Source organism: Leptonotus elevatus, chromosome 7, assembly GCF_054856555.1.
Source record: "Leptonotus elevatus isolate MCC_2025b chromosome 7, RoL_Lele_1.0, whole genome shotgun sequence".
Taxonomy (NCBI): domain Eukaryota; kingdom Metazoa; phylum Chordata; class Actinopteri; order Syngnathiformes; family Syngnathidae; genus Leptonotus; species Leptonotus elevatus.
In genome coordinates this window covers 22315680-22342297 of record NC_141245.1, presented here as the reverse complement: position 1 = coordinate 22342297, position 26618 = coordinate 22315680, and the positions used below count along the sequence as shown (strand labels likewise).

Sequence of the window (26618 nt, the reverse complement as noted above, 5' to 3'; positions counted from 1 at the left end):
TTTTTTTAAACATTGTATATTGAAACACTCAAGTACTTCTACTTAAGCATAGAGTGTGATTACTTTACAGCTCCACTTGAGCCATGCAGTGTAAATCCAGTTCCAGTGAACCAGCACCAAAAAAGGCGCTACATATAATTTTCTGCCAAGAACCATTTACCTAATTCTTTCATGAACAGTTCGTCCTTGGTGGAAGTCTTCCTCCGCTCTACTGTTTGTTAAGTCTTTTGTTGGACGGCTAACGTTTTTAAATCCAGATGATGTTGGGCTTACAGCGTGAGTCGCTGAAAAGGGGGGGAAGGGGGTGGGGGATGGGACACACAAGGAGCTGATTGAATTCTGCTCTTTGTTAGTCTAGAATTTTCTCATCGATTGTGTTCTTTTATTTTTTTGCGGCCACTTATAATAGAATAGAATAATAACGGCAGACCCCGCAAGTGTGAGATTTTGGCTTGTACAGGTGCTGCCATCGAGCAATGGTATCGGTGCAGATCTTAGCACAAAGGCTCCGGCACGGCTCTTTTAAAACGGACCAAAAATCCCGCCCGTCGTACGTCCAGATCGGCTGCTGACCAACGACCACCGCCGTCAAAGAGGTTGATTGGCCAAAACTAATTGGACGGTAGGCGGAAGCCATTAGCGCACGGTTCGGGGTGACTGCCTCTCAGTCCTGCGTGAACTTCAAATGTCATCCGCCTCCCAATTACAGCCTAAATAGCAATTTACCTCAGTTAATTACCTCAATTATTATTCAATGGAATGCCAAAAAGACTCCCGCTCGATTCGTTGCGGCTTTAATTTACACATCACGGCTCATAATCTGGTCATATATGGATGTCCTGCGCCAGAGGCCACCTTCATATTTGCATATTCCTGCAGGGCGGACCGCGACGTAATGTACAGAAAAGACGGAAATAACAAGGGAAAGCTGCTTAATGAGTACACAGAAACATGAGGAATGTAATGAACGCTTTGAGCTTTAAGGGTCTTAATACATAACCACTCTTGAGACAGGGATTTAGGAGGGTTTTCTCGAGATTTACGGTGAGATTCGGATAAAAGAACAGCCCAACTACCGGTACTCATTGTGTCAAGAAAATAAGGTAGGAGGAAGGCAAGGAAGAGCTCACTGTTTTGTCCTTCACCTTAAACCTCCTCACATTTTACTTTGACATAGAATGTTCATTTAAAGTATGAAAAGTCAATAAGAAAAGAAAAGCACAATTGAGTTGAGTTCATCCTTTTCATGAAGGATCTAACAAAATCAATGTCTAACATAACGTAAACGCTGAGGCCAATCTTTAAAAAAAAAAGTTACAAAATGTACTTTTTTTATGTTGAAATTTTTAAACAAAATATGAAAAGAAATTCTGCTATTTTTTTTAAAATAAAATATTTTTCTAAAAAAAAAAAGGAAGAAAGATTAAATTAAATTTACCCTATTAATATTTTTGGTTTGCATACAAAAATGTTGACACTAATTCTTATTATAAAATACAACCAGATTTTATTAAAATAAATAAATAAAGGTAAGAAAAAAACATAGCACAATCATATTTTTGTATTTGGATAATAAATACATTCATGTAACATAATATAAATTTGTTTCGCCAAAAATAACTCAAAGCTATGTACATTTAACTGCTTGGCAATTCTTGACCTACAATGGAATGGATTTGCTTTACTGTGTTTCATAAACAATATTTAATTTTTAATTGATTTTATTTGGGTTATTTACGAGCTCTAAAAGTTCAAAGGCCATCACAGCTTTTGATGCTCATGAAAAGAAAATCGAACCAAATTTGACAAAGCCATCAAAAGGATCTTTGCCGTTTGGTATCTGGTGTCTGTTATGATCCACTGCGATGCATTAACAAGCATTGTAATGGTCCTCAGTTCATTTATTGCTTTGGCATTTCAGCTGGGGGGAAAAATCATCACTGAGCATTCACCCGCGAGGGAATCGTAATTTCTAGTTTAAATGCATAAAGCTTGTTGGCTGAAAGCGTATCGTCGTCTCTCTCACTTTCACAACAAACTTCTCTGCAGACATCAGGAAATTTGTCTTTGTATCGGGCCTGGGCCCTGATCCCGCTCCCAATAGGGGGTGGGGCTGTGCGCTTCTTTGCTAAAAGAAGTCTGCAGTGTAGCAAGAATCAGCTTGGTCATTATTGACATATTGGAGCTCTTGTAGCCAACTTGACTTGACCCGATTGGATTCTGCACAGCAAGAAAAGCCACACAGAAAGCATCTTAATGAGGAAAGAGATGATTCTCCTTTTCTTGATTTTACTTTAAGGACTGATACTAAAACAGCACTCATATTGATTACATCATTAAGTATTGTATTGATTGTCAGGGATGGGGATATATAAGACATTAGTGATTGCGCCGAATTATTCACCTTTTGGAGGCCTCAACATGCCCGAAAGCTCAGCAATTTGGTAAGCCCATTTATGTTGGGGAAAATTGTTGTATTTTACAGGTCCCCAAGATGAGCCCCCAAAATTCCTTCGGTAACACCCCCCGGAAAGTTTGAAAAAATAGCCCCATACACCAGTTTCACCCATTGATCGAAAAATGGGTGGACATGTCCCTCAAAACAGGACTTTAGAAAAAGTCTCATGGAACCATTTTCAAAATTGAACAGGAAGTCAGCCATTTTGTTTCGAAGTAGCCATTGTGGGTCAATTTCAGGGCTTGACAAACTACTTTTAGGTACTGTTTCCAATGAGCCACAATGGGAACAAGGAATCCTAGACAGATGGATGATGCTAAATTGCCAAGCATGTTTTAGAAGCTAGATCATTTCTAAAAAAAAAATCCTTGAAAAACCTTGGTGCTTTTACCATATTTGATTCAATTTGGTTTTGATGAGATCTCATCTTCTAAATAAGTCATCAGTTGTAACTGACCTTTTCTTCACTGGTGTCTCGTGTGTCAAACACCTCACTTGACGAGTACGCCGATCCGTAGCGGTCACCGAGATGATCTTGGAATCACCGTCCACCTGAGTATCCCCACTCGGAGCCGAGGCTGTCACTCAGCTGTCGATTTCACGCCAGCGTCCGGCGCAAGTGTGACAAAGCCAACGTCCCATGTGGCGCCTGTTTGCTCCGCCGTGTCCTTGACCAAAGTCGAGTCAGCCAGTGAGGTGGACCACAATTCACACATCTTTGGATTTTAAATCCCCATAAAATGGAGATATGATTAGTAGATGCTGTCAGATCCAAGCACTTTTAAATCCCTGCTTTGCTTGTGTATGTATTTTTCAGAGGTTGGTAGTCAAACATCATCTGTTCCAGTAGGCTGTGTGACCTCTGATTTGTTAGGCTCGTGGACAAATTGTTTATTCACCAAGTATCTCTCCATGAGTTGATTGAAATTTTATGTAACAAAGTACTTATAGTATCGGGCAGTGCTTAACAGTGAATACTCATACTGTTATCAGTCTAAAAAGTGGTATCAAGACCAAAGAGGAGGTTTATGGATGCAGTTGAAGAAGACATGAAGGTAGTTGGTGTGAGAGCAGAGGATGCAGAGAACAGGGTTAGATGGAGGCAACGGATTCGCTGTGGCGACCCCTGAAGGGAAAAGCCGAAAGAAAAAGAAGAATCCCAAGTAATTTGTTGTGGGGGGGGTTTCCCTTCCTAAACTCATGATGACCTACAGTAAATGCAAACAGTAGTAAGTAACTTGCCTTGGAGCAGTCCCAACAACGTGTTGAATGTTCCACAGGGGATAAAGATCCATTTCTGAGATGTTTTTTGTTTTGGACTGACATCTCTGATGCGGTTTCTGCTACTCTAAAAATTCCCTGCCGGAGCTCCAGCAAGCACTCACGCCCACCGCAGGGAATGCTGCGCCTGCTCCAAGGGCTTCTTCCTGCAGAAGGTCAGCGGGTGGGGGCTACACTGAGAGAATTGCCTCGGGGCAAACGGGGATGATGCAGGAATATGTTGACACAGAACGGAAGAATTGCCAAGCAGAGATGGCGAAGATATGTGAGTGTAATGCATCCAAACTCAGCTCATACTATGTACTTAAGTAAAAGTGTTGGGTGTGTAAAAAAAAAAAGAAAAGAAAAAATAAGCTCATACTGTATTCGTACATCACCCACCACTGTCCGCTCTGTAAGATGTTAAAGTCAGTCGCATCTCATTGATTTCCCTCCGCAACAGGAAACAAGAAAAAGCGGCAGTAATGAGAATCGATGCTCAATTTCTTTTTTTACACGTTTCTCGGCTTGAGGGCTAAATAAATGATAGTAATTAGTGAAACATAGATGTATTCCTTTAAGCAAGGTTGTTATCCCCCAGGCTTGTTTCAACAAACTTGACAAAGGGCCACGTTTGCTCTAATGGGACAAGCTGAGATAGACGCCAATTTACGCTTAATCTAATCAGGACGACATCAGGCCACTGCTTACCCCACCTCGAGTTTATTTTAGGAAAATACGAAAATAAGTTTATTCTCATAACATCACAACTTCATTTTCTCAAAAATAAATAAAGATTTTATTTTTTAATTGTAGCATTATGTAGTTTGAAGTGACTGAGGGGGCTTAAAGTACAGTGTAAATCAGTAACTGTGATCTGACGCTTGCAGGACTATCACCGCTCTCAACACCACTGCCGATAACATCTGTGTTGCTAGCACAGATCAGGACCTTCTGTCAGATTCCCGCCAATAATCGCAGCACAGACGGCAGCCGGTCGGTGGCTCGCCGCCGGCTCCCGCGAGGGCCTTTGCGGTGCCTGCGAGTAAAAACAGCTTAAGAGCTTTCCATTTGCAGCTCTACGGGGGAGGGAGTGATTTGTCCTCTGGGATGTCCGTTCAGTCTAACGGTCAATACTGATGCAGTCGAGACCCAAGATGCTGAAACTTGCTAATCTTTCTAAAAATGAAGTGATGAGAAGTACTTTAAACATTTGGTTGATGTTGTCAGCTACAAGAATGATTCATGGCAAATGCCATCCAAACACACATTCACCACACATTACCCATGAGTGGATGTGTATATATTTTTTCAATGTGCAGACATAAAAACGAAAGCAAATCAGAGATTTCAAAGTTTTCCAATGTGATCTGCTCTAGTGTTGATATCCCGTTGAGGGCCTTTCATTTAAACAGCGAGCGTCCATTGTGTGTGAGACGTGCCTCAAGCTGCATCCCCATAGCTTTTCTTCTCAAACACGTTGATTTATCAAATACGTTTTGTCTGATACTAACTTAACACGCTCATTTTTCAAATATATCTCTTCCAAGCAGATGTCTCTTGTAACCACAGCAACAACTCTGTTCATCTTTTTGTCTTACTATTTGGTGCAAAGGATCCCAGAGGATTTTTATTTATTATTTTACTTCTTAGCTTGGCAAACAACTGCAAGCAGTGGACTTCTTATTAAATTAAAATTAGGATTTTAATTGTCATTACAACAAAATTGGGTTACAATTTGTAGTTCTTTCCTGGGTGCCACGGTGAAACTGGCAAACTACATTGCGATGCAGTACATATATTCAGGTTGACCCTCCTGAGGATCCTCAGACAGTGAAGACGTTGTTGGGCCTTCTTCACAAAAGTTCCACTTGTGTGTTTGAGTTCCACTTAATATCTGAGTCAATGACCACCCCAAAGAACTTGAAGCTGGACACCCTCGGTAATGATGGTGGTTTGCCGGACAACAGTAGTTAATTTCAAGATCACCGAGATGATGGACTGGGACAGCAATGCATTGAAGATCTTGGGGAAGACCAAAGCCAGCTGGTCTGCACTTTCTTTGAAGACTCCCCAGTCACTCCGTCTGATCCGACAGCCTTTTTTGGGGTCATTAACGTCAGTGTGCACCTCACCTTGTGCTCCTGCAGTCCTTGTGCAGAACCGTCATGGTCTTGTCAGACTTGTAGTGTTTAAGGTGCTAGACTCGGGGCAAAACATGGACAAGTGGTCTGACAACCAGGTGTGGTTTGGGATTGGTCTAATCTGTAGTTTTTTGCAATGTTGCTCCAGGCTTTCTCCGATGTATTTTTTCACCTTGTTGCACGTTAATTATGCTGCTGAAAACTGTGGCGTGCTGATTTTAAATCAGCATGATCGCAATCCCCGGCTCGGATGTGCACAATATCAGCATAAGTCTTCTGTTGCTTGTTGCTCTGCGTGACTCATTCATGGCAACAGTATCATTAGCAACAGGTAGCACAAAAATGGCTGTTACCATGACAATAGCAATTTTACCAGGGTAAGTAAATGCATAAGGCATCTGCATAATAGGAAATAAACAACCATTGGGCGTTGCTATTTATGGAAACCTAAAGCCTGGGCCGAACCCGACTGAACTAGGAAGGGTTTGGCATCACTTTCCATGAGTGGCCGATCGCCCTGCTGATGGTTTGACTGCTATTCAAATTCTAAGTGGCTGATGCACGATGTGATGTCAGAGATTACCGGCAGTCAAAACACACACAAAAATTCACACTCTCTTAAAAATACATTTCCTTGTTTCAAGCTAGCAAGAGCCAGCCAGCTGCCAATCCATACAAATACAGTTGTGTATTGTGTTTTACAACAATACTTGACACTATTCATAATTTCATATGTACCTATCGATGAAATGGTGAAGCTTGTGGTTTCTCTCGCCAAAATTTACGAGCGATGCATGTACCGCGCCCCTAGATATGTTTTTGCGATGATACAGTCAAGCTGCTCTCACACATTTCAATCCTGTTTGTGTGAGAGACGTAACCCTGAATTACACTTGTACAATGTAAAAAACAGAAATTTAGTGCACCGCATGCTAGAAAAAGGACTTTGTTGATTATAATCTTTTTTTTTTTTTTACTGTCAATGGGGTTCACATGCAGACTTTTGTCCTGCCTCTGAATCTGTATCTGCATCCACCAGGACGTCATTTTGTTGTATTTGTGTGAAAAGATGAGTTAAAAATTATATATATGTAAGATTTTTTTGACCACTCCTCATTCGTCATTTAAGATCGTAGAGCATTATATTCTTCTTAATTAGTATTCAATAACTGCTTGTTTACACATCCAAAATTCCAAATACATACGGTATTGTAAACCAACCTCTGTGAGATACTCTGGCTTGATTTAATTCACTGTACCAGTATGCCTCAAAGGCCAAGTTGCGATCTTCGGAGATTTAAAATTAAATAAAATGTACAAAAGGCATCATTGAAGTGCATTCTTCTTGAAAGCAATTTCACTTCAATTGTGGCGCAATTGGCCGCCGTGTGGATACGTCCTGAACAACCTCTGTTCAAATATATATAACCCCCTTACAAAATACCTTGATTTCTTTTAGAGCCACTCTGAAAATCACATTTTCAATCACTCTCGCAGGCTCTCTGTAAAGCGCACGTTCAGTCGGGGGAGAAACCTACTTGGAGGATGCAGGGGGGTTGACTGATGAAAATGGCAAAAAGAGTTATAAGAGGGCTCTTGAGTGCTATTTAAACTTTGTGAATTCGTCAGTCGGGGACAAAGGTTTGTGGAGAAAGTGAGCTTGTTTGAGGTGTATAAAGGGAGAGATTCTTAACTCATGGTGACCTCATTAATTGTCACCTATAAATTAAGTTTAATATGACATCAACCACTAATGTCACACAGCCATCCGTTTTTTAAAGCACTCATTAGTCCTCGTTAGGGTCACAGATGAGCTGGAACCTATTCAAGCTGACTTTAGGTGAATGGCGAGGTACAGCCTCACATTCACGTTATTGCACCAATTGATGATGTACGTAATCCATCCATGTTGGCAGCTGCATCCTATTATAGCTAAAATAGACGTTAGTCAAAGCCACTGGGCTGATGGCTGTCAAACATTCCATTCCCTTTTGAACAATCGGCGTGAGGTGAAAGTTAGGGCTGACACAAACAAAATGTTGGGGAATTGTTTATCCTATCAGTTATTCAATTGATGACTCGAGGAGGCATTTAGACGCGCTTTTGGAGAAGTTGAACTGTCCGTAATTTGTTGAAACATCACGCTTAGTTGCTCCACATGAAGTAGTAAGCGGATTTATTAATTTAGCCATTTCAGTGTGAGCTGTTTGTGAGAGAGTCAGAGGGCACTCACGCAAGCATCATTTGCAAAATGAATGCAATATAGTGCAACACAAACACCATTGATTTCGTTCTAATTAGCGATGGTAGGAATCAGTAAAAACAAGACAAAACATCCTACCTTTTACCCATCGTAGCGCTACCGTGGTGGACCCAGCCACCGGCTCAAAGTCACATGTTTATGACATAAAACTTAAATTGAGTCAATTTTGTGGGTTAAAAAAAACACAAACCCTGGGAATAATCCTGGGATGGATATTTCTGTTGCCGAAAGAAGGAGCCTACAGCAACAAATGGAAACAGCAACATTTGTTCTGGGTAGTCAACTAGATCATCGGAAACTTTTGATCAGTGTATAAATTGTGTGTTTTCATTGAAACCGTGAAAGACATTTTGGGTGACCCAAACCTTTTGAATGGATGTATAAAAGGTATGTAATGAAAGCCTATACCTAAAAAAAATGGTTCAACTGCATGCATCTTTTTTACTGGGTTGCACAAATCTATTTACCCACTGCATGGCGCCTCTCGGTCACAGATGTTGATAGCTTCGTCTGGAGTGCGACACACTAAAGATGTAAGCCGCTCGGGTGCCCATTGGCCTGCTCGCGCTCCGTTGAAGCGAAAACGGACATCAACTTCGCCGAGTGCTGAGGGGCCACGACCAGCGGTGGGCGTGAAAAATGAGGTCTATTTGCAATGATAACAAGGGCGGCGAGGACTTTGCGGCCTGAACCCCATCGAGCTCTGCCTCGTACCTCGCAGCTGTCTCCTCTTGCTTCTTCTGCGGCTAAATAGATGGATGCTCATCTATTGCGCTTATGCTGCTTATCTCTTGTTTTTAATCCTAAAATGACCTTATACAGTATCACAGGTGGCTGTAAGTCGCATACGTGCAAGTCATATGTAAGGAATTCGAGGAAGGTGAGAAGTCGGGTCTTTTCCGACTTCACGCCAGGAAGTATGCACGGTAACGCCTCTTTGAACTCAGAGATCCGAGTTGTAAAGTTGGGAGAGAAAAAAAGACCCCGACCGACATCACCGACCGGCTTCAATCTGACGTCACTCGAAAATGGCGACCCCCGTCGTGACAAAGCCCGTGAATGGCAAAACATAATTTACACGATTGTGAACATATTTATCTATTTATTTATTTTATATTATTTAGTTGCGTCATTACTTACTTATGTTACTCAGTTACTCCAAAAAAACTAAACTAAACCAATATTCCTGAAGTTCCCTTGTTCTATAAAGACCATTTAATTTGGATTAATTCCATTTTCATTGGTCTATTTTGATAATTTTTTCATGCTGATATTTCCTCTTATTGGAAAAAAAGAAGACAGGCACTTGGCAACAAGTTATTATTGCGAACGGTCTTAATTCATCGAGCTTTGTAGTGTTGCGAAGGCTCTTAGCAACAATAAACAATGCAGCTTGGAGAAGCTTGCAGAAATAAATTAAGCACTGAATAAATTAAGTCTTTATGGGATCATTAAAAGCCAGAGGAAGTGTGGAAAATAGCATGTTTTTTCTCCCTGGTAGCACCCCCACCCCCCTACGTCCGACTGTACAGCTCAGATAGAGTGCTCAAGTGTGCCAGTGATGCAAACTGAATATCTTTAAAATGCACAAACCCACAACAACTGGTGGAATGAGGACACATTAATCAAAATTAATAAAAGATGCACGCTTTAAAAAAATAAATAAAAATGGGTCAGTGTTTCATTGGGCCTTGCATAAGGTTTTGTTTTACAGTTCTTAAAAGAGTCAATTAAAGCGAACTTTACTTATTTGTTTTGCATAATTAATTTGTATTTATGTTCACTTTTTTAACTCTACATACTGTATGTGAATTAAATGTATGCATTTAAAAGAAAGAAAGAAGTGTTTCGTGTGATTGTCACATTTACACTGCATTGGTTAGGTCCTTGAATGTGTTATGTAATGTATGTTTCTATGTATTGGGCAAGCAGGTGTCACTCATATCTGATTAATTACCCAATCAGTATATGGGATATCAAGGAGCTAAACAAATGGCTTGTTGAAAACTCATGTAATTGTTTAGGAACTAAAAAAATTATGTTACACAAATGCTTAAATACAGTAAGTACTGTTAAGTCCAGTCCACGTTATGCTAGTTTTACAGTTAATCTAACCATGCTAAAATTGATGTGTGAGTCATGTTTAGAGAGTTTAAAGTTGTTAATTAGCTTAATTAGCACAAAGTTATTACTAGCATGTTGCTAACTAGCGATTAGCTGTAGCTTGACCAGAGGACGACATTTGTGGCAAGCTGCTGTGTGATTATGACTGATATATCATTATGCAAATTTATGTTAGCGTTCTAATTCAATTTCTAATTTGTGTGGTTACTTTTTGGATGACATACTAATCTTTTCTATAGATTGTATTTATTTATTTAAAGGTATTTTGAACAAATGTGTTATTTTAAAAGTGCGTGTCAAACTGGTAGCCTTTCACAATAATCAATACTTAGAATCAGCTTTCATTTTCAAAAAGGTTGGTTACTCTTCATCTATATTGTCTTATTTCTTCATGGGTTCATACTTTATAGTGTTCGGCCACCATCTTGTGAGGAAGCCAAAACCATAAAAATGACAGATGCCACTAGGCGAAATTTGATTTAGATAGAGAACAAAAACACAATTTTTGCAATAACAATAAAACTCATGTGTTGTTTTTGACGGGTTAGAGAACTATGGGATATGCTATGTCTTATCTCACGTTTGCAGCATGAGTCTAAATGTTCAGTTAGCGCGCACACGCCTTCATCCCAGCTGTCCTACTCTGGCTTCATTTTTGACTTAGGAACAACAAACAAAATAGTACATTTAAGCCTATCCTGAAGGGTAGTGGTCCCAACTACGGGCAGTGGACCACCTTTGTAAACTCATCAAACCATCACTTGATACACTATAAAACAAAACCCAAAAGCTAACAAAAAAATGACAAAAATTAACATCCTTTGAGTGCTTCTTAAAGGGGAAAAAGGTCAAATAATGAGATAGTAGAAGAGCCTACAACTTCCAAGAAAAAGATCTCTGGATTTAAAAGACAGGTTGTAGTTAATTAAAATATTGTCTCTTTCCTAAAATAATAGTCTAACATTTTTTTTTTTTTTTCAAAAAACATAAAAAAACTAAACCAAATATTGATTGTTATATTTATTAATAACATCATTTCAGTGATAGATTTGAATGATCTGTTTAACAAAGTAGATGATTTTGTCAGAGGTGGACACTGGACAGCATCCTGAGGAGATGTTTTAGGCAAAAACACATCTTTGTCAAAACGTGTCTTAAGCCATATTTGAACGCGGTGAAGATATGTGTTTATCGCAGCAGGTTATTCTTACACATGACCTTGCTTTCATTTGCAAAATCTAAATGAATGTAGTCAAAATTAAATTGCAGCTTAGACTGGACCGGTGAAGTACAACAACTATATTAAACATAATGGTTAGTTGTATTTATATATTTAAAAAAAAAAAAAAAAAATTTAAACAGTTTCCATGCCAGTTTGTCAAAATACTGCTGTTGAAGGGCACAAGAAGCTTTTTATCCTCATGGCATTCTGGAATATGACACTACGGAAATGTGTGTCCGTTCAAGTCTGGAGGAAGATGGCTCTGTTAATTGCAGACGTTGAATGAGTAATATGAGCGTCGTGGCTGAGTGACAGGATGGTAACCTCACCTGTCCACATCCTGGGTGTGCCGTGCCGATCAATGGCATCAATCAACGGCGGCCTGACATCACGCCGCCGCCGCCTAAATGGGAATCTGTCAAGAAGAGGCTTGCCGGCAGATCAAGATGGCTGAAAATAACGATCCAAATAGGAGCGGATGCTTTTGGTTTGGTTATGATTTTATTGTAGTCACTCAATGAAAATGTTTCCTTCTATAGAAAAACATTTTTAATAATGTATTTGCTTGAATAGATTTTTTTGCCCGACCTCATTAAACTAGTTGCTGACCACAGATAACATGGCACGCTAATAATAATAAAGCAGAGAAGACCATCTGGGTTACTTCATTCTGTAGGCAAACAATGATTAATGTTAATGATTAAACTTGGTCTAATAGTTGTCGGTTAACATATTATTGACGGCTATCTGATTCATTTTCCTTCGCAGGGACACCACCAGACAACCACCTTTTTACAACAACACACAGCATTGCAAAAAGGTGTATTGGAGACTGCCCAGCGACGGCTGACTTGAGCTGCCACATAACACTCACCATGCTCGCCGACTGCCAAACAGCCGTGATGTGTTCCTGCCACACGCTGAGTTTGTTCAAAGCACAGGTCGACTATTACAACAATAGTAATCATAATGGTGGAATGGTGAGTTATTGAATCATTTGTTTTTATTTGCTTCATTGTCCGTCATTAAATATGTAATTATATTGTAAATATGGCCCCTTGTGTACAAACACGTACTGAAAACGTCTCCAACTATGATCCATAAACTGAGGTGCAGACCGTACCTTGGGTTGCCGGTACCCACCCCAAATGGTCACATGAACACAAATATCTTTTCCCCACCATTTTAAAAATAAGTGTCACCCAAAAAAAGCCAAAGAAAAAACTAGAGATAGACTGATATGGGTTTTTTACAGGGCCAATACCGATTATTACTAGTCAAGGATGCCGATAACCGATATTTGCAGCCGATATTCATTTTCACTAAAAGAAAAAATATTGGCATCAAAAATTAAATAAATACAAACCCCAGCTCTTATTTTTTTTCTTTTAAGCATACGTTTACTGAACAATGTTTAGGGTTCGTAAAATATTGGAGTTTAAAAATAAATCTTCAATGTCAATCGACATCTTTGTTCTAAAAATCTAACAAAAGGTTTAGGGATCTTCCAGGGGCAGTAGCATGTCTTCAAAAGTTAAATAAAAATGGTTTGCTACAGTAAATAAAGCTTTTTATTTCAAAATATCTGAAGCACTAAAATGTTACTTAGTTTTGATTTCGAACCAAAACAGAAGGTGCAGAGAGTTCCCAGGGTTAGAAGCATGTATAAAATTTTAAATAATTGGTTCCCTGAACATTTTTAAATGCATCTATTAACTATAAAATGCTGAATATCGGCACCGATAATCGTCTCAGCCGATAATTGGTCTTTCCCTAGAAAAAACAGATGCACTGTCCACAACTATAACCCTAACAATAACCATATCATTTAATGCTAACCATTGCACCAACTTAAACGCAAACTTTAAACCTAACAAGGAACACTAACCTTAACCTCTGACCGCTAACCGTAACCCTTCTTGAACTCAACTCTCGTGAAGTCTTGCATGTCTTCCCATCTGACTGAATTGCACTGACATCTGCAGGGATGCATTTTAGTTGAGCCTCGTAACCTTGTTAGATAGCGTTAGATGGTTGAAAGACTGGCTCAGTCTGAATGGCACGTGGGATCTTAGTTCTTCCAGTAATCCTGTTCGAATTTCAGCAAGCAGAGTTATGCGGAAATGGATCTGAAAACATCAGTGCCACCTAGATATGTAAAATAGATTAGCATTCCTGCTGTGCTTAACATTTAATCAAGGCCTCATTAGTGATCCATATTTCATCTGTAGAACTCGGCGCCTTGAACACGTCGGATAGGAACTCATCTAAGAATCTGAAGGGAGAAAAAAAAGTGGTGGAATGGAGGCTCTAAGACTCTCTGGGAAAGAGGAATAAGATCACGACACAAGGAACCTCTCAAGGTCACATCATCAATAACACTGCGGGTGACCACGTGTGCACTGTTCGACCCTTCAGCCCAGCTAAAATATGATCTCGCACAGCAGAACGTCTGCTTGAGGACTTCAGCCTCTGCAAAGTCGATTAATATTGATTGTGCGTTTGAGCGAGCATGTGCGTCTCCTCAGGTGGAACCAAATTACTCTGAAAACACCCCGGGTGGGCCGCACTTCTGGAAGAACGTTGAAGACCATTAGCTGAGCGGCGCAGCAAAATGCCACTAAATTAAGGCAAATAAAGGAGAATAAAAACAACTGCTGTTTCAAGCAAAGGAGGCTCAACAATGGCCGCCAAATCCTGCTGTAATGTAACACACTGGATCGATGGCCATATTGGATTTGGCCCTGTGACTTTCACTTCAGAACATGAGCGCAGTCTCAGGAAAAAGATGAATGTGACAGCACTTTTGTTCACAGAGATGTTAGCGAACGTGTCAATGTGTGTTCCTAAGACTGCTGAACCAGTGCTGAAACATCACTTTGATGCTCCATTGTTTTTGTTTGGATCCTTTTGTGTGCTGCGAGCTGGAGCTCATTATTAGTCAGCACTTGACAGTAAATCTATACGACACAAAAATGTACACATTCCAGTCCAGAACAGAGGCAATATCTGTTTCTTTTTTCGTGAAACACAAGGGTTTCACTGAAATAGGGGGTACAAGGTAATTATTGGACTTGGTGCTTTTCGCAACACTGCCTTCGATAAGGTTCATTTTTGGATGGTCTGTTTTCTGCTTCCCCGAATTCACCACTGCATTGAAAACAAGCCTTGGTTCATTGCCTGCTACATATTGAGGACCTTATGACTTAGCAGTTTTCTTTCAAAAAGAAATATTTTTTAAAATCTGCTTTCTCAAGACACAGATAAGACGGCTCCTGTCTGATGTCCCCAGCAGTACAGTACAGTATAGTACAGTACTCTTAGGATGTAAATGAACCCTGCACACAGAGATCGCTGGTTGCCGTGTTTGTTAGAACTGGTGTCCCTCACGTTCCACTAACTAGATTCACTGAAGTTGTACTATGTTTTTTCTTGTTGCCAATAAAAACGTTTACCCAGCCTGAGTGGTAAGAGAGAAGTTTTGTTCAAGAGGAAACTGAGGGCACCCAAAAAACTGAGTAGGGACTGGAGTTGAATACCACAACATCCAGAACAAAGTCAGCGCAGCAGTGCAGAACTTTTTGTGATTTCTAGTCGGTAATCTGGAAAATATACAATGACACGACCAGCAATGTAAAATTTACTTGACCCATACTAATACTGTAGTATCAGCTTGTCATGATTCGAACCGCAACTGACCACGTACTGCAAACAGTACCTTGTACTGTCATTTTTTCTTTTGAGTAGGTTGGTGAGAAAGGGTGGCGGGTTATCAATTCCAAAAAGGTACATTTATGTTCCAATTTCAAATGTCAAAGGTACATAATCAGTTTAGCTTTTTATCCATCAATTTTCATCCAATCTACTTTGAAGCTTTTAATTGTGCTTGTTCAATGTCAGAGCAAAAATCTTGATTGATATTAAATACTATCCAAGATATTGAAGCTCATAGGTCTGGAACACTGATTACAAGATAATTGGATACTTCTCTGTCAGTACTCATTGTGATAATTTATAGAAATGCAAATTATTTGCATTTGAATGATTCATCAGGTAATACCAATATCCTTTAAAGTATACAGGGAACCCTGCGTACCGGGACTTTCTCGCAATTAAACGGCTGTAGTGGGCTGATGTTAATTTTACTGAGCAGTGACACAAATGTCAGTGATTGTGTGTTGCTTACGAGGTGACTTTGGGCTTTGGTTGAATTCTGAGGAGGAGTGAAGGTTGTTGTGCTGTGGTGTTGCTTCTCCTTCGGATGCAGTGCATGCAAAGGGCTTTTTTTTTTTTTAAGTTGTTCTTTCAAAGTTTACAAACAGACTGGAGAAACTTTGTTTCTGCTCCATAAAGAGATTTTGGATATATGATGATGTTCAACTTTAACGATTGTGAATGTTGTCCAACAGAGACTGGGTTTTCCCAAGCTACTGGAACAGGCACGGCTACCCACCAGAATCGTGACCAGTCGTCCAACGTGTCCAGGCATACTGATTTCAATCTGCTGCAATAGAAAGGACCTACAGCTGAAATGCTGACTAGTTTCTTCATATCCTAAATCCAATCGCTCGTTCAGAACTTGTGCAGGACTTGAGGCCTGAACTTTGTCATGAGCAGAAACTGCTTAATGGATTCCTATAGCAGGCGTAGAGACCGCAGCCCAGACTCCTTTTCTGAAACGTATTTAATTTTATTGATCCTATACAGCCACTTCAGCCACTGGCACTTTTGCTTTGCTGGTAAGCACCGAGTATCTCTTTCTGGGAGTGGGTCATCCGTAAGGACCTGGCTTGGGGACTTGGAAGGGTATGGTTCATGGACATGATCTGGGCACAGAAGAGATCCAACACACACACACCCCAAAAAAGCAGCAGATCTTCTTTAAGACCTAAGGAAAGTGGAGTCCGAACTGATTGCTGGAAAAATGGACCACCGAGATGCCTTTGAGCTAAACATTCCCCAGTTGTTGTTACTGAAACATTCAACAGTGAACCTTGAATCTCAGACAAGCTGGTCCTTATAGAATGAACTTTTGTCGCACCCAAATAAGCTAGTGACGGAGTCTGAAGTCTGAAAAAAGTCCAGCAACCACAAAAACCTCCCTTGGTGAACTTGAACCACCAACATTTCATTGAGCAGCCAATCTGATTTCACATCTCGCTTGGCAATTAGATATGCATTATAGGTATTTACCATCATCCCCAACAGCGCTCTTTGTCCTGGTGGAATCAATGTCCGCTTTAGACATGAATCAGACACACTTCTTCATCTCAAGCTAATGCAAGCTAAGTGCTTTTTGAGCGGGCGCTCAGATCTGATTTCAGTGAAAAGGACGGGATTTAAATGCATCCCGGTTTTTGTGTGGCCCAACCGAAGGCGATGGTGTGCTGAGACAGGGAGAAAGGAGCTTAAGCCGCTGCTGATTGGGGTTTTTTTTTTTTTTTTTTTTTTTTCAAACTCTGCAGCACGACAGAGAGATAATGAGCTTCCTTTGATCAGAAGCGCATTGTTGTATACGCCGATGATCATCTCTGAATGTGTGTGTGTGTGTGGCAGCCTGATGAATATTCACGTCGTCGTGTTGCAGCGCTGCCCCTAAGGGGGCGTCCGGCTTGTCGCGACATGCACAAAGGGCCTTGCCGTGCACCGTGACAACCGCCACGTGGCTTTTGGAAATGCCGCCTGTGTCGTGGCACTTTAAAAAAAAAATGCCCTTTTAAATGTGGCAAAGGGGTTTGTGTCGCTCCACACGCACGCACAGAAAAACGCAATGATGTTGCGCGGGCTCTCGCTGGGAGATAATAGCTTAATATCACTGTGATTTGTTTTGGATGGCTGACACGGAAAATGATTGTTGCATGCTAATTGCGTAATAGTCGATCAAATAGTCATTTACACAGCAGCGCTCATAAACATTCTCCACTTGTGAAATGTGCAGCAGTTAATGTTTTGTATTTGTTTTTGCTAATTAAGGAAAAATGTGTCCAATTGTGCCTTTCCTGTTTGTTTTATTAATACACTAAACCGCCCCGCACCCGTTTTTCTTGCCCCTGGGGGGCTAACTGACTGCATTACTTATCTGCTAAATGCAGCTTCTTACTCTCTTCTCAGTCTCTCTTAGGCCATAATTATCCCCTCGTTTATGGGGAAATATAGCGCCACATCCAGGTCTGTAGTTTCTTTGGCGAGTCACAGCGCAAAAGTTGGTTAATTGTGACGTGGGCCTTGGCGGGAAAACAACTTTGCGGCGCGATCACGCTCCACGGATCCAATCAAAGTTTCCTGTTTATGAATACTTAATGGTCATCACTTAAGAAGACTGTGGTCCGCTGAGTCCGGCGAACGTGTCCGACCAAAAGTCTTTGCTAAGCGCCAAGTCCACTCGAGCAAGACCATCCATCTCCACTTTTAATGTGCATTTAATAAGAATGAAATTGGCGGGTGCATAGATGCGGTCGGAGCGGCGCGATAATGACACTTTGGCTTCCCGGGGCGGTGATATGCGGATGACAGCCGCCCCCCCCTCCAATTCCTAATGGAGCCGTTCCACTGGCATCTGTTAAGAATGCTTCATTGACTTTACAATTAGTAAAGGCCACGCTTCACCGACAGTCTGCGAGACCACCGAGTGGGCGAGGCCATGTTGCTTTGAACACGTTTATCACAGGATTGGAAGTTTGTCGCTTGGATTTTGGAGTCTGAGCCTATTTAGCATCCGGTCTAAGCGTTGACCTCGGTTGTTACCACAACTCAAACGCAGAGACCATTTGGAGTTCAAGACAACTGCCGAAACGTGAGCAGGGACGGGGGGAAGCGGGGTACGAACGGGATGCCGACCGACCGACATCCAGCCGTTACTATTAACTGTTTGTCGCCGACAAAATGAGCGAGCGCGTGGCCCGCGACGACTAATCACCGACGGGTACTAATGGGTGCTAATAATCTTCTAAAAAATTAACGAATACAGTGTCGTCTTCATTCATTTGTTTAAAAAAAAGCACACCATGGTGTCAAGGGACTATATTCTAGTGATTTGAGTAGCTTCATTTACCGCTTTGGCGCCATCTTGTTTTTCACTATTTGCAGCAGGATTGTAATGAGCTTTGACATGGTAAAATTTCGTAGGTTTATCAATCTTATGAAAAGACCACAACCCTGTCTCATGTGACTGATTATTTGATTTATGAGGAATGTTTAAGCAAGTTGGAATATGACTTTAAAATACCAGCAGCATTTGTATGCATGTTTTAATGCATATCATTATTCACATTTTATGTCAGAGAAGAAAATTTCCATCTGATAAATCCCTGAAATTATTCAAATTAATATTGACAGTTGTGTTGTTCTTTCCCCCCCAAATAATTTATGAGTACTGTAATGTAAAATTGCAATGAATCTAAGATTTATACCTCAATATCTTTTAATTTAGTCAGAGTAAGAACAAAACAAAAGGCGTTTATATGGCGTATGGATTCATATGACTGGGATGGTGTCTGCAGTAGTGCTTCATTAAATCCTCTCAGTCTCTATTAAGGCAAACAGTGCTGATAAATCTGCAGCCTGAGTGTTGCGTGAATTGCCAAGAGTGGTGCCATTACGCCACCATTACCACTGTCCGGCATGTCTGCCTTCATTAAATCACCTGCAAATGACACTGGGCTGCTGCTGGGTTGACCGCACGCACGCACGCACACACGCACGCTCATTAATGCAGTGTCTCACTGGCGGCTTTTTTAATTCCATTTTCAATCTTTCCATTTCAAACGTGTTTCGGCAAAACTCTGCTCGCGAGTTCATCGTGTGTCACATTCAAAAGTTTTAACTGCGGATAGTTTGACAAACTTTCACATTTGAATTTCAGCAGGGGGGGAAATCTGCAAAACCAGCTTCGAGTGTCACATATCGGAATGCATGCAGGTAAAGTCTGTCTTCAGATAGTGGCCATCCTAATAGATGCCGCGCTCCGATTAGTCGCGCTGCGTCATTCACTTAAGACAACGAGACAAAGTGCACTTTCTGGAGAAATTGTGGGAATGCTGAATGCTAATATTTGAATGCTTGATATTATAACAACAATAATGTTAAACGACATTGACAATTATTACATTAATTAATATTAAATTAAATGTTTGAGCTGCTGAATTCAGAAAATTGAGCTTAGAAAAAGTTCAATGTCAGTCCCATTGAAAATGAATGGGGAGAAGTTGATGTTTAATGTTAAATTGTGCGAATACTGTAAGTAATGTGGAATCAGACAATATATTCCCTGGAAGGTGTGAATTTTTGGAGCAAGTTGAAATTTTAACGGTGTAAATTGGATGTGATATGTAGGAGTTTTTGCACATCAAAACTCAGGAAAAGTTATATGTATGTGCCATTGAAAATGAATGGGGAAAAGTTTATATTCAACTTTACATTGTGCGAAAACTGTAAGTAATGTGGAATCAGATGTGGGAGTTATCGCACGGCAAAAAATTGTGGGCAATAAAATGCTATAATAAATATAAGTATAATAAAGAATCCCAATAACACTCCCACAAATACATGATAGGATCATCAATTTAAAAAAAAAATCCATAGTGACAGCACTGTTGTGAGGCGAGGTAAAGTGCCGCCATACAGCGCTAGTATCTCAAAGCAAAAAAATCCACCAGACGGCTCTTATCTTGAAAAATGTGCAAGTTTTGTCCCTCATCTCAAGGCGTCACCATACTTATTTTTACTGGACTTTATTTATTTGTAAATTTATCCCAGATGTGCGTCAGCAGACGTAGCACGTACGACTCCCCGGCCCGTTTGTCGGAAGCGGCTCGCCGGCACGTCATCTCTAACCTCAAAAATCATTATTACCTGATTAAGTGTGATTAAGAGAAGATCATTAGCAGCTGCATGTCCTGTCCGTAACGATTACCGTGATGGGTGCGTTACGCCCAATGAACTCGCCTGCCGCCCAAGCTAATGGTGGGCGGCGCATTGTTTAGCTCCGGGATGGAAGGTTGACTTGCTCTCGTCGGCTTGAGCGCGACGTCCCACAGCTGCGTGCTGTAATCTGCTAAATGACTCGACAAGAGATGACATTGAGCATGTTTAGCACCAATTCCTCTGCATTATAGACTCGTTGCAGAAGTTAATTCTATTACTTAGAATGTTGATTATCTGGTTATTCTCTACTTAATGGGGAAAGAGCTCCCTTTTGATAAGTATTAATGTTTTAATCACTTGTAAGGCTGTGATGGTGCGATGTGGTAGACTGCAGCATGAATTTATTTTCGAGATCCTTCTCTGCCGAAAACTGGGGTAATTTGACTTGACACACAAATAAGATAAACCTCACCTAAAACGTGCAAATAAAAGTACTTGACTTAATTGATATACATCTGTTGTTTTACTACTAATATGAATAAGGGATAAAAGAAAATATAAAAAAAAAACACACACACTCGTTAGATAGGGAGTGCACGACGGCCACATATAAATATTTGTTTTTAGAGGGTGGGGGGCAATGTTCCGAGAAAAAAAACTCACAAATTTGCCACTTTATCAAGTTGCTAGTTTTTTTCTCGGAATGTTGCCCCCCCGCCTTCTAAAAAAATATATATTTATATGTGGCCCTACTACGGCGTCGTAAATGCTAGTGGTTGAAGAATTATTTACTTCTTTTTTTTTTCGTCAACTCTACAACGATGATAGTCGCATGGACGTCGACTAGTCGATGATGTCATTGATCAGCAACATGACAAGACGTCTTTCATAATGCAAAGCTTGCTTGGAATGGCCACTTTGTGTAACACACCAAAATTGTTAAATTAGAGTAAAACAGTATAACTTGTAATTGAAAATATTCACCAATTGAGCTTGTACGGACCAAAATTATGAGGGCTTCTTAAAGTCAACATGTCAAAATTAGCGCGATGTTCCAAAGGCAATAATATGTTCGATGTGCCTCCGCTAGTGTCCACATGATCCAGACCCCCACTATTCGCCCATGAATAGTGAAAAATCGGCGTGTGATTGACACCCAAGAAACGCATTAGAAAAAAAGTTTTTTTTATTCTCCCCAAAAACATGTTTCATCGTTCATTTCATCATCATTCAAAATTCTTGGAGTGGAGGGAATTATGACAATAATAATAATACATTTTTAAGAAATAATTATAAAAAAATGAGTATACATTTTCATCCGTCTCTGGAGGTTGCCATTTACACCCACTGCTGTGATTTAAAAAAAAAAAAATCCATCCATTTTCTTAATAAAAGAAAGTTGTTTTCCTAACATCACATTCCTTTATTGTCATCCATTCCTCTAATTGTAAATGCACTGCAGAACAGTTATGATGCTCAGATTTCAAAGCAAAAAAAAAAAAAGTAACCGTCAGTAATAGATCCATAAAGTAATGTACAATGCAAAGCATATTGCGCTAGATGTGCTGTGTGTGCTTTAATGCTATTTAGCAGTCCAACTTGGGACAATAGCAACCCCCGCAAAAATGATGCACTAACTGGATAGTGTCAGGGCTGTGTTGTCAGGACATTTGTTATTAATGGAAACAAGTTTTCAGAGGTGCAAATTTTGTCAGACGAAATCCCAAAATTCATCAGCGCTTAAAAAGCGTCTCCGAGGCTGCCAGCGGATGCAAAAAAAACGTCATTTTACATCAGCCGAGCCAATGCGATATGCAAAAAGCTCTCCTTTTATTTCATTTTATTTTTAAATTGCTTGTAAACGCTATGTAAATGTCTTCCTAATGCTTTTCTCATATTTGTCTGAGCTGCTGCTTCTATTCTTTTATGGTATGCAAATTTTAATGTCTTGCTTATTTACAGCACTGGTATACAGAAGCAGCAATAAAAAAACATTAGAAAAAAAAGAAAAAACATATTTGCCTCAGCTTGCCATGCTGTGGAAAATAAGAATTACTCAGTCCGCACCAGGGGCCTCATTTATCACTACTTTCACCACAGTATCCAATTTAATCTCAGAGAGTTACTTTTAATAGATGAACACAAGACGCACACAAATGTACAAATAATTTAGTGACTAGACACCAAAGTAGGAATCTCTGTGTAGAGAGTCTTATAGGTTGAAAGAAATGGGGTACAAATGACAGCATGTCCACAAATAGTGACCTTTTAGACACCATGTCTCAATTGTATCATCAAATGTGTCATCTGCTTAAACAAATAAACAACTTTCCTCAAATAAGTAAAAAAATAACCTGACGACATCCGTAATCTTACTGGCAGGCTAAAACCGTATGTTATGCTATTCGTGTCTTTTACAGAGAGCACTTAGAGATTAGTTAGCGCGTCTGCCTCAACATGGTCCGGGTTCAAATCTCAGCCTGAACTGATCATTATTTTCTTTGGAACGGTAACGGCGCTCATGTCATATCGCAATCCACCGAGTCGCTTCACCAAAACACGACTCGGCACATTCAATGCAAGTGAGCAACAGCGGCAGAATTTTGGATCTCTATAGTCAACCTGGCAATCACTGGAAAACGTCTCCAAGACCTTCCCTGTTCCTCCTCCCGTATAGAACGCAGCCCGGCGGCCGATTATTCCCACTGCCAATTAACCTGGCGCGACTCGGTCTGCCAAATTTCCTTCCCACCTGCCCGTCAAGTTGACAGCGCTGATTAAAACAGACAGAAGCGCTCCGAATGAGCCAGATATTGTCCACTAATCCATGTTGGAGACGCCCACAGCGCCGAGGGGACGCACTGACTCAACTTGAGAGCGTCGCTATTACGCAATATGCCTTCAAACTCTTTTTCAGACGACGACTTTGCACTAGGGCTGCAACTAACAATTATTTTAATCATTGATTAAGCTTCTATTACGTTTTTGATTAATCAGATTTTTTTTAATTAAAAAACATGATATTGTTTCAAATTCCTAGTTTGCTCCCTGACTTTTCAGAAAAAGCTGATCTGAAGTTGGTGTTTTCCAAATAATAAGCATATGTTCCTGCCCTCACCGATGGTCACGAGCTGTGGGTCGTGACCGAAAGAACAAGATCCCGGATACGAGCAGCTGAAATGAGTTTCCTCCGCAAGGTAGCCGGGCTCTCCCTTAGAGATAGGGTGAGAAGCTCAGTGTCGAGCCGCTACTCCTCCGCGCTGAGAGGAACCAGTTGAAGTGGTTCGGGCATCTGGTTCGGATGCCTCCTGGACGCCTCCCTGGGGAGGTGTTCCGGGCATGTCCCACCGGCGGGAGGCCCCGGGGACGACCCAGGACACGCTGGAGAGACTACGTCTCTCGGCTGGCCTGGGAACGCCTTGGGATCTCGTCGGAGGAGGAGCTGGCTGAAGTGGTTGGGGAGAGGGAAGTCTGGGCTGCTAAAGCTGCTGGCCCCGCGACCCGGCCCCGGATAAGCGGTAGATGATGGATGGATGGAAAAGCATATGTTTTCAAAAGAAAATCAGATTTGGACAATTCCGAGTTTTTTGGACAATGTCTCTAATCAATTGCCCGAGTATCAAAGCAAATTTTGATCCTCAGCACAGGTGATGTCATCTTCAGTCGGCAGCAAGTAGAAACATTTGTTTTTAAAGGTATTCATTGTATACAAAAAAAAAAATGTATTCATGGAATTAATTCTGGACAAAATACTAACTTTTTACTGCTGAAAATGAGTCAAGTATCCCTTTAAAGGAGTTACTTAATTTTTTTTTTACCAGAGTATTTCCATACTCGTGTCGGTTTGCCAACTCTGGTCTGGGTCCTCAAAGGAGGCACGTTGCGTTGCAAGGGCGCAGGTATTGACTCCATAATTAACTCATGACTGTTGGATCACTCCTGCAGACAAATGGGGCTCTTCAGGGTACATATTGTGTTGTCCTTTCTCTTAATTCATTTTCTGAAATCACCCTCTTAATGATGGATTAGGGGCCAGAACTTTGTTTGATTTGCATTTAAAGCTGCTCGAACCCCCTTTAAAAGACTTTGCTTGCAGCATCCCTCCGTCAACACACAGAAACGCCGACGATCCCCTGCAAGCTTGCGAGCTTTGCGTCTGCCGTCGTTTCGTTGTCAAAGCGCACGAGACGGCTAATAAAATGATCTGAGGGCCGCGGGTGCGCCACGGTGCCGGAATGCTCCGAGAAATCTGATTCGTGCTTTTCATGCCCTAAGCCTCTTGTCTCTAATCTCGCCCACTTGTTGCGTAGGTGTGTTGAGGTGTGAAACGCGCTTTTCCATCCCTTGGCCAGCAAACCCGCGTTGTTGTTGTTGCCAGCGGGAATTGGAGAACGCGCTCGGTGAGACCTGGCACGATGTTGCAAACCCCGCGGGCGCATGCAGAGCGGCTTCCGAATAACAGATGTTGCTGCGGCGTGGGTGCCGTGACATCAGCGTTTTGCGGCGGCGAACAATGACGCAGCCAACAATGGACGTTCTGTCATGCCACTTAGATAATTGTTGTGTACCGAGGAGCTAAAAAAAAAGGCAGAAATTCTTGAAATTCAGCCCCCGATGCCAGTTTGACTTAGCAACATGTCTCTAAAATGGGTACACCTTAAAAAAATTTTTTATATATATATATATATATATATATTATTTTTTTTTAATGGTTGACATGCTTCTGTTGTATTTGAGCAAAAGACATTTTGATGCCCATCGGGTGCTGTGGATACCGCCTAATTTCAATTTCAATCTCATTACGTTTTTATTTAGTCCCATTTTTAGTGGACTATAAATCTAGCATTTTAGTCTTTATTTTAGTCCCTGAAAACATCATTTTATTCGTCTAGTTTTAGTCAACAAAAACTGTCAACATTTTTAGTCTCGTTTAAGTCAGGACAATCCTTTTACCCCTGTATATTTTTTGTCAGCAGATAATGTTGAACATTTCGGATCTAAAACTATTACACATAAAAAAAATTCTCATCTTTTTGATGAAAAACAACTCGACGCACAATTACAGTATGTCTACAATGGCTCCATGCTATGAGCTAGTAAATTAGCCAGCGTTATTTAGCGGTTGGATTCACATTATTGTTGGAGCGTAAATCTTACATTATAACTATAATTTACTTCTTCATTTTTTTAAACCGTTCACCGTGACTCCACCTCCCGTCTGTCAAACGTGTGTTTGTGCATGTTGCACTCGCGAGCTGCAGATCTGAAAGCGAGTGTGTCACTGTCACACGTTAGTGTCACGGCGACAGACGAGCAGGCGTGAAGTGAAGTACATTTTCGTACCGTCTTCATTATTTTTACGAAAATGCATACTGATTTAGTCCCGGTTATTGTTTATCAATGAGGCATTTAGTCCAGTCGAGTCTAGTTTTAGTCCGGTGAAAAATGTGTGTTGACGAAATAATTTTTTAGTTTTCGTTTGACGAAATGAACACGACTGCCCTGTAACCCCCAGCCAACCTTGACATGCCACTGCCATCCAAACAGCCTCATTACACACTCATATTAACATCTATGACAATAGTCTAAGCCTAGTTTTGTTTTAAATGTAAAATAAAACTACAGGTGTCAAAATTAATTGATTATCAAATGAATCAACCCCTACAGATTAATTGCACTGTTAATTTTGACTACAGATGATCCTTTATCTTGACAGTGGATGGTTACGTTTAAGGTAGCGCAGGTTGTGTTTGAGCAATAAACATAACTACATGCACCCTACAACACCCCCCCTCCCCCATTCCCTCCCCCGCCCACACCCACCGGAAGTCATGCATTAGACAACTTCGCAATCAGCATGCGGTGTAATGGAAATTTTGCAGCATCATGTGGCTTACGTGCAAATTCATTCATATCATTTTGACACACTTTAATAGTTGTATTATGTAATTGTTATTGTTAGTAATTAAGTTTCATAGGAGGTCCAAAGTGTGCATGGGTGGCGCAAAACGAGCTCATTTCAATTCATTTCACATTATTTGTTCATTTCTAATCCTTTGTGCCACGAAAAAGGTGTAAATGAGGTTAAAAGTTTCACCAAGAATAAATAGACTGTATGAAGCAGATTGGCTTCTCTTCAATTTAATTGCACTTCCCCACCTCCATGGAGGCGTACAGGAAGGAAGTGGCGCACATCTCGTCTGAATGTGGCTCTTAATTATCCTCACAGGAGGCCGAGGAAGGAAAGTGGGTTTTGCACTCTCTCCCAGCAATTGTGATTTTTTT

General features: G+C 40.8%; 1 long non-coding RNA gene across 1 annotated transcript in view; it reads left to right on the top strand.

Annotated features, from left to right (window-relative positions):
• Nucleotides 1–14867, top strand: part of LOC147171599 (uncharacterized) — a 27440-nt gene extending 12573 nt beyond the window's left edge. The window contains exons 4-5 of the long non-coding RNA XR_015095598.1: nt 12240–12451; nt 13703–14867. This is a non-coding gene — a long non-coding RNA (uncharacterized LOC147171599). The remainder of the gene's footprint in view (nt 1–12239; nt 12452–13702) is intronic.
• The last annotated feature ends 11751 nt before the right edge of the window (nt 14868–26618 follow it).